This window comes from Toxotes jaculatrix, chromosome 10 (genome assembly GCF_017976425.1).
Source record: "Toxotes jaculatrix isolate fToxJac2 chromosome 10, fToxJac2.pri, whole genome shotgun sequence".
NCBI lineage: Eukaryota > Metazoa > Chordata > Actinopteri > Toxotidae > Toxotes > Toxotes jaculatrix.
In genome coordinates, this window is record NC_054403.1 from 4,871,938 (window position 1) to 4,888,146 (window position 16,209).

A 16,209-nucleotide genomic window follows, 5' to 3' on the forward strand; every position below is an offset into this window, starting at 1 on the left:
ATGTGATCGATCGATCGGCCTGCTAACCTTCGGAAGTGATTGGATATGAACTGGAGTCAGACAAGTGTAAATGCAATGCTGCCATCGGACTCAGCTCCACGACTATTCAGAGTACTACAGTTCACTGCAGACTGAAGCCTTAAAGCTGCTATATGTAGCTTGGTCACCCATCGTCGTACCACTGTGATTTTCAGTGTGGAAGTTCAGTCTTGACCTTGGGAAAAGTAGTTTGACAAAATCTGAAAAATCAAGGTCTGCTTACAAGACTTTTGCACAGCTTTCAACCACCTCTCAAGGTCTTCTTCAGTGAACATACTTTGGTTCAGTTTTGAGTTGGTTCAGTTGTATGATGTGGCTCAAGCTGTGATAACCAATTAGACTGAAATTTTATAGAAAAAGCTATCAAATGGACCTTAAGGGAAGATTATTTTGTCAAGTCCAGTATGAATGGAGTACGTTCTATCAGTTCATAGTCGAGCTCATGTCTCTGCCATTACCAAAAGAAAATGGAGGGAAAATTCTGAATGATTTAAAGAGCCCAGAGGCATCTATGAGCTCTGGAACATGTTAAGGCAGCTCAAAAGTTTAATTTTATTTGTGGATCCTCTCAAAATTGGTAGTGCTGGAGGCTGGGTAATATAGTGAGGTCTATAGCCGGTGAGCTGTAGCCAGCCATGTTACTACTCTTCACAACTATGGTTAATATGTTGGTGAGAAGCTTGTTAATTAAAAGGATGACATGGGCAGGCGAGTTCATTGAGTCCATTCGTTACGTTCGTGTTACTTTAAGATATATTTTGGCTCTTAATTGTGACAGTGGTGCCACGGTGATAAATCCTGCTCTAGTGCACATTGCTGAGGCGATGATGGCGTTTTAATGAATGTGTTCAGGTAAACTGAGGTTACAGGGTGATGTAGATCATTATGCGCTCACCTATTGAGATCAATGTTTGTATCTGATTTGAGGAGATAAACCCTCAAGGAACAAGCACCTACTCGATTCATCACGTGTAATTTATTTTGCTGTACATTAAAGAGTGTTCCTCTAACATCTACAATATAAAACAACATTTTGCTTGTCCTCTAGTGCCCTCGCTACCAGCTGATAAAGCAGAAATGTGTGAATGTACAGACGTCCATTGGAATTATTTATATACTGATTTCATAGCTGCTCTTGTAGTTGATTTAACATGTTTTTTTTTTTGTGGGAACATCATTTCTTCCAGTGTATGTCTGAACTCCACACAACCCTCTCGCAGTTTGCATAGCTCGAGACTTTAATGTGTACTAATTAAGGAAGCTGGATAAAGCAATGTCTCTTCAATTAACTTGTGCTTCTTCTACACTGAATGCTTTAAACGTACAGAATGTTTTTTCAGGGAAGAGTTTATATTGCATATCATTTAAAGTGGCTCGGGGGGATTAAGTTCAAACAAGGAGAACTGATCTGTAATTGAACAGAATGATCCCCTATAAGTCTGCTTTTTTTTTCGTTGATGGAGATGTTCACACTTTGAACTCCAATGTTGCATTTTATGTTATATTTTTTTTTTCTTTCTCCATCAATGAATGTGATTGTTCTCTGCACAGCTATTAAATAATCAGATCAGTTATCTGTACCACAAATATGATTCTTTTAATAATAGTAAGTAAGTGGAGCAACCAAGTGCCCTTGCAAATAGCTCACTGATGAATTTGCCATAGTGTTTTCACCTGTGTGTGTTCAGTATTTGTACGATACACCATTGTGGGGAGGATACAACAGTGGATACAAGCTATTTCCATCACTTATTTTTCTGAACCTCAGCACATTCTTCTTCTCCTTTTATTACTTTTATTTTATTATTATTATTTTTTTTCCTCTTGGCAGAGATTTTGTCATCAGATAAATACCGATAAATCCAACATTTGTCAAAAGCTTTATTTATTTATTTTATTTAGTCCTGTTATCTCTGTGAACTGCAAACCAGGAAACTCACCTGCACCTGGACAAGAAAAAGCAAGTCATTCCAAGTCACTTAATTGCACTGACCCATCCTTAAGATGATGAGAAACACCTGCTTTTATTATTACAAGAAATCAAAGTAAGACAAAAGTCCTGATCATTGTGCTGATAGATACTGTTGACTGTTCTCTTTAAAGTGGGGGATGTATATTATGTGTTGTCCAGACAGGTGTTTCTACCCTCGTCACACCACACCACAATCTGCACCCACCAAAGTGATCATGAAATTGAATCAGCACCTTTCTAACACAGTTTCAACCCAAACTGGACATTCTACGCTCCATGAAGGTACGATGCAGGATTGCGGTATTAGACTGTCTTAGTTTTAGAGCTAGGTGTACCCAATAAGCCAGCAAGTGTACATTTAAATCTGTTTAATGCCCAAAAACGTGCAATTACCCAGCATTTCACAAAACAAAGCAAAGATTCTGTCCAAAGTCCAAAAAACTGAAAACAGTTTTGTTGCAAAAGTTTCTTTGTTTTTCCTTCCCCATTATTCATTCATATTCATTTTCAACCACTGGCCTAAGCTAGCTAACTCCATAGAAAATGTTTAAAATTAGCTCCACCTCAGCTAGCTACAAGAGTAAACATACTGCATCATCATTATATGCTGCATAATCATATATCAGTAAACAAGTGCTTTTACTTTGATAGTACATATTGCAGCTAATTCTTCTGCACTTACTTAAGCACGAGTTTCTTGCAAGACTTTTACTTAAGTAAAGGATCCAAGTGTTTCCTTCATTTCATTCTTTATTAAAGCAATGTTTTTAAAAATTAAATCTAGGAGACGCAATGAATCCTCTCACCCCACAGTTTTTTCCAGACAGAGCAGATGTTCAAGCGGTGTTTACTGTCCCCATTGGTCAATACATGTGTCATTTTGAAAGGAACTCTGGGAGATGTATTATTAAAACACACCTGTCATTACCACCAGGAACCACAGGTGTTGAAAATCTTTCAGGACTGAAATCTTAAACCTTGTAACTTTAAATGATCAAATCAGTGCGAGGCTCACCACTGTGCTCTAGTTTATAGTTCAGTGGTACAGCCACAGGCAGGTATGATGGTAGTCAGTCTGACCTTTGTGCAGACAAATAACCAGCAAACCCATGTGAGCTGACCATAATGTATCTCTCTGAAAGCATTCGGCTAGATTCACTGATAACCTGATATTATATCAAGTTATACAATCTTCCTGAAATGACTCCTGTGAAATCAATATAACCCAATATAAGTCCACTTAACATGAGAATGAGTTTGATGTCTCTTTGAAGCGCTCGATGTGAGTCAAATGAATTATATAAAGGGACCCTCATGAGCTGCAGGTGACTCAGACAGAAACTTGATAACTCTCTGTCTTCCAGATCACTTCCGTGACCTAAAGGTGAGCGGAGCAGGCAGGGTGACTTGATACGGATGTTAGATATCCTGACAGAGTCCATATAGACCCATAGGACTGCAGTCAGGTACTGATGGATTCTATTGACTGTAAAGAAGTCTGTGCACGCAATCATATTTGTGCCAAAGAAAGCAGAAAGCAGGAAAAATGCTTGAACTACACATTGATTAGGTCATACCATAAATAATGGCTTCAGATATGTAAATGTGTGCGTGCGTGTGTGCGTGCGTGCACGCGCATGGATGGGCCTGGGGGGAGTTGGCCCTATGCTGATCTTGTCTTTCAACACACACTCACACATGCACACACACAAAAAGAGATCTTGTGAACTTGAACCTTCCTGTGTCTGACTCCAGAAAGGCAAAGTGTGTGTGTGTGTGTGAGAAGTGGAAAATCAACACGGCCAGTCTGTATCACATGCCCTAGGGAATCGGTCCAATCAATAATTCAGCGTACTGCAATACATCCACCCTGTCTCACGCACACATACATACACATACATGCCACTGTCCTGAGGGAGCTGTTTGAATGTGTTTATGTCCTTGTGTGTAAAGGAAGGAAAGGAAGAAAAGGATGTGTGTGAGAGGGCATGGAGAATGTGTGTGTGTGTATATGTGTATGAGCTCTCATACACACGCTCTCATAGACACACACACACACACACATATAGCCGCAGGGAGCTAAGGTGCTTCCTGCAGGTGTTGTTGATATTGTGAATGTAAATCCATAAGGCTTTGAGAGGCATCACAGGGGAGCCTCATAGTTGATGCTGCAGCTTCTCATAGCTGATAAATTTAATATATGTAATTTGTCAGTTCTGCTTTTATTGTTTTGTTTTATTGTTTTTGTGCATTTAAGAGTTCCTCACAGGGTCACAATGTATACCTGACCAGAAAAAAAAACAAAAAAACACTCAGTAACAGGACCTGTGTTTTACATTTACAGCAAAATGTAGATCAGATGGAGATGAAAAACAGAAGACCCAGACAAGCAGCAGCAGTTTTGATGGTGGCTTGGAGTCCAGTGATGGTTTGAGTTTTAAAAGATTTTGAACAGATAATTGTCACAATTGAAGCAGCGGAGGCTGAGATTTCCTGACTTTTAGTCCCTAGTATGGGTAAAACACCAGTGTTTGTGGAGCTCGACCTAGGAAGCTTGTACTAGGGACTTAAGTTTGAAACACTTTTTTAAACTTTGGGAAACTACTCCATAGACTTAGGCATTATACAACTGGCTGAGTAGTACTTTTCATGCAGTAAACTGAGCTCAGAGGCAGCAGATCAGAAAACAGTCATGTCCTATGAATTGTTTTTGTAAAGCTCATATTGGTTGTTTCGCTTCCTGTTTTCATATTCAGGTGTGATGACTTCCTCTCAAGTCTAAGCAGAACGCTTCCTTCTGAAACAGTGTCTGTCTCTGAACTAGCTGGGAAAAACCTCACGGTTTCAACACACTTATGAAACAATGCTGAGGTGCAAAAAGGCTAAAAACATCAAAGGGGAGGAAAGAAGGCTCAGTGCACTAAAGGGCCAATGATTAAGCCAGGCTTTTGATCATTAGATCTGCCGGGCCAAGAAAAAACGTATGATTGAACATGAATTGGATCATATCTGGCACAGGAAAAACATCCATCACCTGATTCGCTTTAGCGTGCTGTCTTGAAAGTAGCATTTTTATCTGAAGCAATGATGTGCAAAAAGAGCTGCTTTCCTGGATTGTTCTTATGAAGCCCATGAAATAATCAAATGCGTCACACAGAGATATTTTACTGGGTTTTGGAAATGTTTTACAAATATAAAAACTTTGTGGTTTGTAAATTGTAGATACATGAAGTAATAACGGTCAACAGATTCACAGATCTACCAAGCCATTCTTTGGGGAAGTGCTTTCTGCGGAGACTTGGAGGGAATTAGGTGAAACACACTGGACTGCACCAAAGAGCAGTCAGCTAACTTAAAATCATATTTGACCCACAGACCACAGCAAAGCAGCATTGCTCTGCCCAGTGTGCTAAAATGAAAAAAATAAAATAAAACAGCAAAAAAAGGAGAAAAGTCTGTCTGGGCTGCAGCTGATTTTTGTTTTGTTTTTTTTGTGTTTTTTCGCAGTTTCACAGTTGGCCAGTGAGATGACTTGGTAGTGAGGCTGACTGTGTCACACCCTATCAGAGCTTTTGTGATGCATCCATGGGAAAAGGTAAATACACAAAAAGAGCCAGCATAAAGAATAACAATAATAACGTAAATAACGAAAGAAAAGTTGTAACATGATGTAGCCATAGTATTGCCTTTTTTAAGGTGGAAATGTTTAGCACTTTGACTCAAGGTGAAGAGTGTCATAGATCTATTTCCCCATAGAAAATTATGGCATTATCATTTCTACCATGTATCATAATAACTATTTATAATAACAGTATCAGTTAATACACAGATAAATGCTGTGTCCCAATTCAGAGACACACCCCGCCACTTATTTCAGTATCAAATGCGTCACCACAGAGTTGATGTCTCATTCCAAAGGCAGCTATAAGTCCAAATTTTGATGACACAACTCCAGTTCATTGCTTTTTTTCAGTATCTAACAATCCACTGGGTGCTGTTCAGTTGTTCGTGGTGCAGTCAGCAGTCAGGCGATCATCAACTTGATGAAAAATGCAGCTGCGAGGTGTAAATAATAAAAAAAAAAAGAAAAAGAAAAATCAAGCATAAACTCCAGTGTCAGCAGCCTGGGTGTTGTGTTAATCACTACATAAAGCCTTAGAGATAAATAGAAATTATGTGCACATATCTGCCATTAACCAGTTACATCATTTGCCATTTTTCACTAGTACTTCATCGACTGTTTGAGAGAAACTTCCTGGTTGTAAACTTTTGACTTCCATCGATCTGATGGATCACACCATTAAGTTTAGTTTAGGTAAGGCAGCATCGTCTCATTTGGAGAGCACTGGAAAGTCCTGCCTTGGCCTTCAGGTCATCCGGCGGATAGACATTTTTAAATTCTTTCAAAGAGTGATAGACCATGGCTTGGAAACAAGGCTGAGGATTGTTTGGGCAATGCAAAAATAAGTATCACTCTAACAAATCACTTAATCTAATGTGAAGACATGTCGTTCAAAGAGTAGAATGACCATTTAGTGTCAAGGCCATTTCCCTTGAGTATGAATGAATGTATTTGTATCTTCTGGTTGGATTCAGGACCAAATCACCTCTCTATCTCAACTGTTACACAACAAGTACAAGCTTTTCAGCTCTGCATTAGACACTGAAGACTGTTAGAACAGTTCATTTAATGCATGTTCCTGCTGCTCAGACCAGAGTGAGACAGCAGTACCTGATCTGACTCTGTCTCTCTCTCCCCCTTCCTCTCCTGATTTCCCTCTATCTCTCATGATGAATGAGAGGATCTGCTGTAAATCTGGGATGGTTGGACACACAAGTGCATGCATGGGCAAACACACACACGCACACACACACACACACACACAGGCAGTGAATCTGGGCTGGTTGGTTCTTTTATAAACGAGCTCTGCTGTGCAGGGAGGGCTGCAGTGATGACGCTGCAGAATCACACACACACAATGGAAGGGTGAACACACTCACAATCACATGCATGTGTGTAGTATGGCTCAGATGCCCTGGAACTTCTCAGTTAATGATATACAATGACAAAAACCAATGTATATGTAGCTGCAGTGTTACACCTGTATGACTTGAATGTCGTTATTTAAAAGAAACGAACAAAACTGGAATTTTTCATTTAAGTGTGTAAACACAAAATTGAAGCATGAATCACTTATAATATCCATCTTAAGGATATTAAACCAAAACAACAAAAAAACAGCTCTGTCTACTCTGTGATTGATGAACGAATGCACATATGCTATGCACAACGCGCACAAACACGCATCTGCTCTCTTTCTCTGTCATACACTCGCTAACTCAATCCCCCAAATGCTCCCAACAGTTTGTCTTTTCATCAGTAAGCAGTGACCCGCTGTTAATGTTTCTGAGTTAAAAAAAAAAAAAACTCCAGTAACTGCTGATGTGGCACTTCCTCTATCATTGCAACTTCTGTTGATTACAGTGAATAATTAAAATATAACACTTGTTCCTCCTTCCTTCTTTGTGTGTCCATCCATCCATTTATAGCTGAAACTGATCAATAAAAGTCTTTAACGAATGGTTATATCATGGCAAAACTAATTATGCAGCCCTTTAATTCATTTTGGCCGAGAGTTTTCTGCAGTATGGTGAAATCCTGCTTGTGCGCATTTGACATTACACAGAGATTTGTCCCACACACTGTCTAACATCAGACAAATCACACTGTAGAGAACATTATAGGACCGTAGAGCTGGTATGTAGTTATCCTCTGGCATTCTCGAAGCTGATATCTTCCCTTTAACTCTAGTGCTGAGTGTTGTAGGAACCGCATGTGTTCTGGAAGATGGAGAATCTACGCCAATAAGCACTGATGCTGTCCTGAAGGAGACTGAAAAGATTAAATAAGTAATTATCATTTTAAGTTCCCATCAGCCATGTTTCCACCTTTCTCTCTCCAATACTGTGACATTGATTTGTGCAGTTAAACACATAGCTTTCACTATAGATGCACAGTGTTTTACATGTCAGTATAGAATTATGATTTTGAATCAATAAGGGTCTTGTAGCATCATGAGATCTGTGGCAGTTTTATACACCTGTGTGTTGTATAACGTTTTATAGAAATATATATATAAATATATATAAATATAAACTTCCATAGTTAATGCAGCTTTTACAGTCACATACCATCTTTCTCCGTTTCTGTCATGTTCAGGATATTTGACTTACTATCAGCATGATCGCCTCACAGTGCTCATGTCTTGTAAGTAATGAATGGATAGAAATAACAAACCCCCCCTACACACACACACACACACACACACACACACACACAGAGTCACACACGCTGAGCCATATACCAGCTCTCCTATGAATCCTCTCCTCAGGTTCAGGATATTGACCTTGTCATCAGAACGCAGTGACCCTCGAGCAACAACTAATGAATGGTTTGACATCAAAAAGTGCTGAGATAATACAAGCTGACGGCTCTCAGAGATACACATTTGCTGCCTAAGCAGGCGGGCCTCACACTCACAATTTTGTTTATGTGTAGAGTCACACACTGTTCACTTAGAATGCATCAAGCCGGCCGTAATAGTGATAATGATAATAATCATCACGATTATCATCAGGATACTGTGAGCCACTGTATCAAAAGCTGCACTTAAGTCTAGCAAAATGAGAATGAAGCAGTCTCCAGCATCTGCATTCATTAAGAGGTCATTGTGACTCTGAGAAAGGTGGTTTCTGTTCTGTGATTTTTACAAAAACCATACTGACGTTTTTTAAAAATACTGTTTTCCAGAAGCTGTAGGGAGACTGACTGGCAGTAAATGAAAGCTTGGAAACCAGTTATATTGTAGACAGACGGATCGGTTTTTAGGAGAAAAGGCTGGATACAGGCAGTGTTGAAAGAAGTCAGGGACACAGCCAGTGGAAAGGGAAGTGTTCACTATTTTCCACATACCAAACTTCTATTAAAATTTTAGAAGAAGAATTTGCTGGACTAGTGGAAGGTTTCAGGTGAAGCAGTGTCCACTAGTTTGCCAGCGGAAGTTATGGGTAAAAATGGCTGATAACTGGATGATTTGTGAAGGACATGTCCAGGACACAGGAGTGGAGATGTAAGTCCATGAAAGTCCATTGTCATAGTTCCCAAATTGATAAAAGGCCAATAAACACGTGAACAGGAACGTCGAAGTTCCGAAACTGCTGTGGCTTTGTTGACATGGCATCCAATAAGACTCTAATAACCTGGACCCCACAGTGATTTTGCTGCTTCACAGAATCAGAGTTGTATCACATCAGCAGACAGGCAAATTATGTTGATGGCTGACATTAATTGTTAGACTTAATTTAGGCACTTCAGTTCTTGAATACTCATGAATCCTGTGATAAACACAAAATCATAAATGATATAAATAATAACAATAAAAGAATTGTATCTTTAAAATGCAGAAATAGATAGTTATAGATTAATTAAATATAGGGTTGCAACTTGCAATGATCCTGGGAAAACAAAAACCAAATGTCTGTGCAGCATGTTCAAGTCCGTGTGAAGAATTTCTATGGAATTAGAGCCTTTTTCCAATTTGTTTGGCAACAGACATATTTCTTTTGTTATATAATTGTGAATGGCACTGAATAGTCAGTTGTGAATAGCTTTGGCGATTCTCTGACCTTTCCTGTAGTGCAGTGGATGCTTTTTATGCCTCTGCCTTGGTGATAGCCAAGGCCAGAGGCATTATCTTTTCGGGTTGTCCGTCCGCCCGTCCGTCTCTCCCGGATTCTTCTATGCGCAATATCTCAGGAACGCTTTGTGTTATCTGTCAAACTTTGCATAAATGTCGACTGTGACTTAAGGCAGATCCGAACGGAATTTGGAGGTCAAAGGGCAAGGTCACTATGACCATATTTATGTTTTGTATGGTAATGCGAAATCGGCATGGTTGCTGTGATCGTACATTTAATTTTATGCAGGTGAATGTGATATCTTAAGAACACTTTGAAGGATGTTCTTTAAAGTTTGCACAAATGTTCACGGTCATTCAAAGATGAAGTGAGTAGATTTCTGAGGTTTTAGGTCAAAGGTCAGGGTCCCTATGACCGAGTTTATGTTTTGCTTTGGCAATGCAATATCTTAAGAGCCCTTGGAAGGATTGTCTTTAAACTTTGCACAAATGTTGACTGTGACTCAAGGATGAACTGATTAGATTGTGGAGGTCAGAGGTCAAAGGTCCGCTGTGACCTTAATGCAAATGTTGTGCTTCAGAATGGATTAAGATAAGATAAGAGAATCCTTTATTAGTTTCTCAGTGGGGAAATTGCATAAAGGAATCCGACGAGGATGGGATTCGAACCCACGCGTGCAGAGCACAATGGATTAGCAGTCCATCGCCTTAACCACTCGGCCACCTCGTCATGTTATTATGGCAACATGGCGCCCTCCGTGGTGGACGTGTTTGCTCGCTCCGCTCTCGAATGCTGGCTTTTTCTTCTTTTTTTGTGTGCTTTTTGCTCTTTCTGCAGTGCACAAATGCCATGCGCTGCTAACATACAACAGACAGACAACTCGCACAGCCCCGACCGTAATAAAACTCTGCTGATGCCCAGACTTTCCATCTAGGGTCAACCAGAGGAAACACTTTGAATTATCCAATAAAATATCTCAACATCTACCAAATGGACTGGCACAGAATTTGGTTCAGACATTTATGCACCTATTAGGATGAACTTTTGGGGCTGCTTGACTTTATCCCACTGGGAGTAGTATTTTCAATTTTTACACATAATCACAGACTTGTTGCAGTAAATGGTATAGTACTGGATTTTGGAGGCAGATACCAATAGCAATGATGGAGAGATCTGATAATATAATGTCATTGATTTTTTTGACTTAACAAAAATCCTCTGGATTTGGTTGTGAATTATGAATTGTCATTGCTGTCTGGTGGACAGGCTATGTACAGTAATGTCAACACTTCCTAAATAAGCTCAAACACATCTTTAACATTTCTGTACTGTGATTTCTTTTGTTTGCCATATGTACTTGTACAGGTATATCTGCTGTAAGTTATTATCAGCTGTTACACTGGCCAGGCTGATTTATTAGCCTAGCTCTAGAGGAAAGCCACTCATATCTGCCTCAAAACCCCTTCGGCACCCTACTAAAATCAGTTTGACTCTTTACCTTGTTTCAGTTTTATGCCATATCCTGCCTCCTCCCTGTCTTTTCCCTCTCTCATGTCACTCTGCCCTTTTCTACAGGGGCTTCTAGGGGTCTTAATGAAGTCTTAAGAGGATGAGACACTCCCATGGTCCCAAGACTCCTCGCTTTGGGCCCACACATTTGTCCATCCGTTCCAGCCAGCAGTTTCCACCCAGCCAATGATACCGTGATATTCAGCCTTCAATTACATTGCAATGCATTATTCAGCACTTCCTGAGATGTGCCTGTGGTTAGTTAAACATAGCCTCAGAGTAGCCCAGATCTTTACACTGGCTGGAATTTAAAAGATATTTCTTTACTGGACAAGACTCTGTTTATCGTGTGATGCAGTAAAATGACACATGATCATAAATCCAACAATAATATGCCCAACACATCAGTATGTACCGTTACCCTACTGTGTGCTGACCTCATGTCTTTGCCAAAAGTCAATTCCTTTACATCGAGAATAAAAATGAGAACTGACCAGTCGCCCAAAAGAAGTAAGGCCAAACAGCGGTAAAGCTGGTCTGCATTGGGCCACGTTGGTAAAGAGAGAGCTGAGTCACAAAGCCAAACTCAGAATTCAATCATCAATCTTCATTCCAATCCTCACCTGTGGTCCGGAGCTCTGGCTGCTGACCGAAAGAATGAGATTGCAAATGCAGGCTGCAGAAATAAAGTTTCTCCTGTGCAAACTGAGAGAGGCCAATTCCAGGCATTTGGTAGAAAAGATTCTAGGCTACTACTAATGGAGTGAGATAATTCCCCTTGTTAACCAACTTCATTTGAAGACTTTTTAGGCAGTAAAAACAAAAAAAAGACTACAAAAAAAAAAAGATTTCAGGGAATAATTGGAAACAAAACAGGCCTGAAATAAGTATTCCTGAAAATTACATCTATCAACAATCCAAGTTGATTAAAAGGAAGCTGATTCAATATGTTTTTGTTCCAGTCTTTGAATATAGTTTGGTTTCAGTGAAACACCTTCAATTATTCTGCATGATTTCCTTTCTCACGTGCCGTGATGAGAACCAGAGTCTTCATCATGGCTGCATTGTAAATAACGTGATACTTTCTTGATGATACAGTAGTGATGAAATCTGCTGCCTGTCAGTGAGGCAGAGTGATCTAAAATGCTGGATTAAGGCTCTGGTGTCTCAGGAGGTGTGGATTCATATCACACCACTGCCAGCCAAGTGATTGTATTTATAATGGCCTGGGAAAGAAACAAAGAGGCGATTGTTTTGTGTGTTTTCGTAACATGGTCTGGTGATCATGAAGTGAAAATCTATGGCCCATAACAAATATTTGAATTATCATGGTTAAGAAACGAAGAAAAGAAAGATCATCAAAGCAGAGGCAGCTATGACAAGCTGGTGTCACTTATAGCTTAATAGTACACCGGATGCCAGCGCTGTTTATTGGTGTTGCAATTGTTCAGAGTTCGATCTCCTGGAAACACCAAGCAAAAGGAGGGTGATCTGGTGTCGTCAAGTGGTTTGAACTCTAACAACATTCAGGCCTCAGACTTTTGGACCCCACTGTATTCAATAACAATGTGCAAACACTGTGATAATTTGAAAGGGGACTCCTGCAGAATTAAAGCCTGGGTTTGCAGCTCTGTCTGACCTGCAGTTTGGTTCACTCTCACCGCTCTAATAGCGGTGAGAGTAATTTTTTTTTTTTTTTTTGGCCAGAGCAGGCAGCTGTTTTCAGCAAACAAAAAGTTCTAAAAACCCACAGGGTTGTAGCACTGAACGATCTCAGCAGCAAGCTCATACAGCTATGGCAAACCCTGAGGGGGAGACATGATTCAGTCAGTCACCACCTGCACTGCTTAAAGCAAGTTGTCACACAGCACTCCAAAAGGTTTGTAGCACTGTTTAAGGTTTGAATGCCTTTAATTTGTATGGCTGACAGTTTGGTAACATATAAAAGGGTAGTAGGTGGGAGAAGGTGAAAGCTTTTGTCAGTGTGGGACTCAACAGTGCAGTTTAGAATGATTTGTACTGAACTTGTAAACAAAAATACCTGTAGAAAGTAATTGGTTGTTCAACTTGGAGCAAGTAGTGCAGTGTTTTTGCTCCACAGGACCATGTTTTGTTTGTATCCTGAACAGGCATTAGCATAAACATGAGGGTGAAGAAGAAAATGGTTACCTAGCAAACAGTTTGTTGAAAGTTTGGCCTTCAAATTTTTTATCACTTGGTGACCTGGCAGTTAACAGTGGATGTAGCGCACTATGGAGGTGAGAGGCTAACAGTGGTAAAGGTGAGCAAAACACACCAGTAAGGATCTTCCTTCTGGATTATGCTGGTGGCCATGGTAACCATAGAGAATCCGAGCGCTGAATCTAAAAAAAGGTTGCAGAACACTGCAGCTGGCTGCAGAGTAGGAACAGAAGATGAAGAAGAAGAGGGAGGGAGGCTGACTCATATTAAGACTTAGTTGCAGGTGGAAGAAACACCATGTCATATTGGCAAATAAACTGCAGAGCCTGAGGGAAAATGAACAATCAAGACACACAGGCCAAACTCATAATTCACTTTGTTACATGGATACATAAGAACTCTTTCATGGAGCTATATTGCTTTGCCAAAATTGTTTTACCGATAAAGTCTCAGGCAGAATTTAGAAAGACAACAAGGCAAGTTAGTATTGAGAAAAGAAAAGATGTCCAGGAGTGTGTATGTGAGTATGAGATTATGTGATGGATGTGGAAAAGAGAGGTGTGTGTGGGATGTGGGATGTGGGATGGGGGGGGGGGGGGGGGGGGCAGGATGAATGAGAGAGAGAGAGAGAGAGAGAGAGAGAGAGAGAGAGAATGATGAAATCCATATTTCAGTGAAAGTTTGACTCAATCACCATCTTAACCTTCAGATTCTGCTCACAAACACAAATGTGATAGAGAAACAGAGCACATACACCACAGTAAAAATCAAACTAACAAGTGATCAGGTTTTAAGGGATCACTCTACAGTTATTCCCCAACAGGTATACATGGCCTGAATCCTGTAGCATACACGGGCGTCTCTATCTAATCTGAAAAGTTGTGTAATAGAATTCCAGCACCAGCTAATCTAATAACCAGTCCATATAAACAACAGACCAATATATGGTGTTAGAGAAGAAATCAAAGTCTTCATCAGGGCCTTTTGGCACAAATGTGGTCCAAGTGTAGATCAAAAAACCTTCTATTATTTCTGTACGACAAAGAAGAGCAGACTAAAGGTCTCCCAAGAGTAATTATATGTTGAAGTGTTAGACAGGGAGACATCTGCAGGCCCAACAAAACTCTTTTGTTGCAGAGTTTATGCTCATCTTTCCCTCCCTCATCTATCAGTTTTGACTCTGCAGTGAGACGAAAACCTAATTTCTCTGAAACGTCAGCTGTCCACAAAATTGAAAAAGAATTCTTGCGTTGAGCTTCAGATACTGTCTGCTTTTGTTGCTGTTAGCTCTTTGCTGTTAATGTTTTCAGGGCATTTGAAGATGTAGAGTTGACCTATTACCAATGAATCCATATGCCTGCATTTGACAACCCGATGAAACTATAATCATTAGATGTGAACAGATTTCATGACTTTGAGTATTTTGAAGCATGACCATATAGCAAGAATAAGCAGTGTAAAGGCAAATCTGTTGGTGCTCCTTTCCTCTGTCTTAAAAGGTGAGTTTAAGTTGCTTAGTTTTCCTTGTAAATATTTCACTGCAGTGGGATATCATTGCACAGGTTTCAAGATATTAGAACTAAAAAAGAGAGGAAAAGGAAGTTTCTTTTTACAGTGTTATAGTTTGCACACAGTAAGACTTTACTGCCCCGTAGCAAAAGAATGAAGAACACAATACCAATGACTCAACAATTACTGTGCCAAATGTTTTCAAAGGGTATTTTCTATCCTGTTCTCCAGCTTAGAAACAAATCGTCCCCATCCTGATCTGCAATGTACATCAATCCTTAAATAGGGTTCCTAAATCTGGATTCATTACAAAAAAAGTACTATGCAGGCCTGAAATGGTTTGTAGTGTGTTGCCAGAAAAGAGCAAGAGTAGTCAGACAGCATTCCCCTGATAAGCATAAGGACCCAAGTGTTTGGTGTAACGCCATATGTGCCAAATGTCCCATTACAAGAAGAAATATTGATTCAAACTGTTTGCGCACTTGCATTCTACCGAACAGTGAACAGCTTGTGTTCTACTTACAAAGACACAATGTGAATGAACAATCAGGTGTAACCTTTCATATTTTTTTTCTTTTTTATAAATGTCATCCCATTCATGACATGATGTTCACTGCTAGCAATAATAAAACTGACTTTATGGTGACCCTAATGCCTACAACAAGAGAGCTTCATTAGCAATTATATATTTTATTAACCTTTCTGTGATATTACTAATTAAACAGGGAGCGATAACAGAGAAGGGAGGAAAAGAAAGGTCATGACAAGTGAACAGGATGCACCTATGCACAAGGGTGGCATAGTGGTGATAAAATACTGAGTTTTTGTTTTTGGAACAAAGTGTTTCCAAGCCTTCACCCTTCCTCATAATGAATAGCTCCCCTATGATGCACAAGGACAAAACTTCAACGTAAGTTTAAGCAAAATAGGAATAACCTGGGCTGACAGTGACTCAGCCAAAGTAGTGACCAAGGGACATGAATGAACAAAAACAAGTCCTGACCAAAGCCCGCCTCCTAACACACACACAGTAAACACACATACACAAGCACCAAACACACACACACACTACATCTCTTAAGTCTAGCCTGGGGCTTTATCCCATTATTTACTGCACTGAAAAGGTCAGGCTATCAAAAACTCACTTGATGGAATAATGAGAGGATATATGAATACCTGAAACACTCTGACAGCCCCTTGCTGTCCCACTTGCTTACAGACTTTCTCAATTATGTTGTTTTGTTTGCCTGGCACAGAGAGACGGAAGAACTGCTGACATTTAATGGGGTTTAAAAAAGTTT

At 39.9% G+C, this 16,209-nt stretch overlaps 1 non-coding gene across 1 annotated transcript; it reads right to left on the reverse strand.

Moving 5' to 3' along the window:
- Window positions 1-10,356: 10,356 nt before the first annotated feature.
- Window positions 10,357-10,438, reverse strand: trnas-gcu. The gene has a single exon. It is a non-coding gene; the product is annotated as a tRNA-Ser (tRNA).
- Between the last annotated feature and the right edge of the window lie 5,771 nt (window positions 10,439-16,209).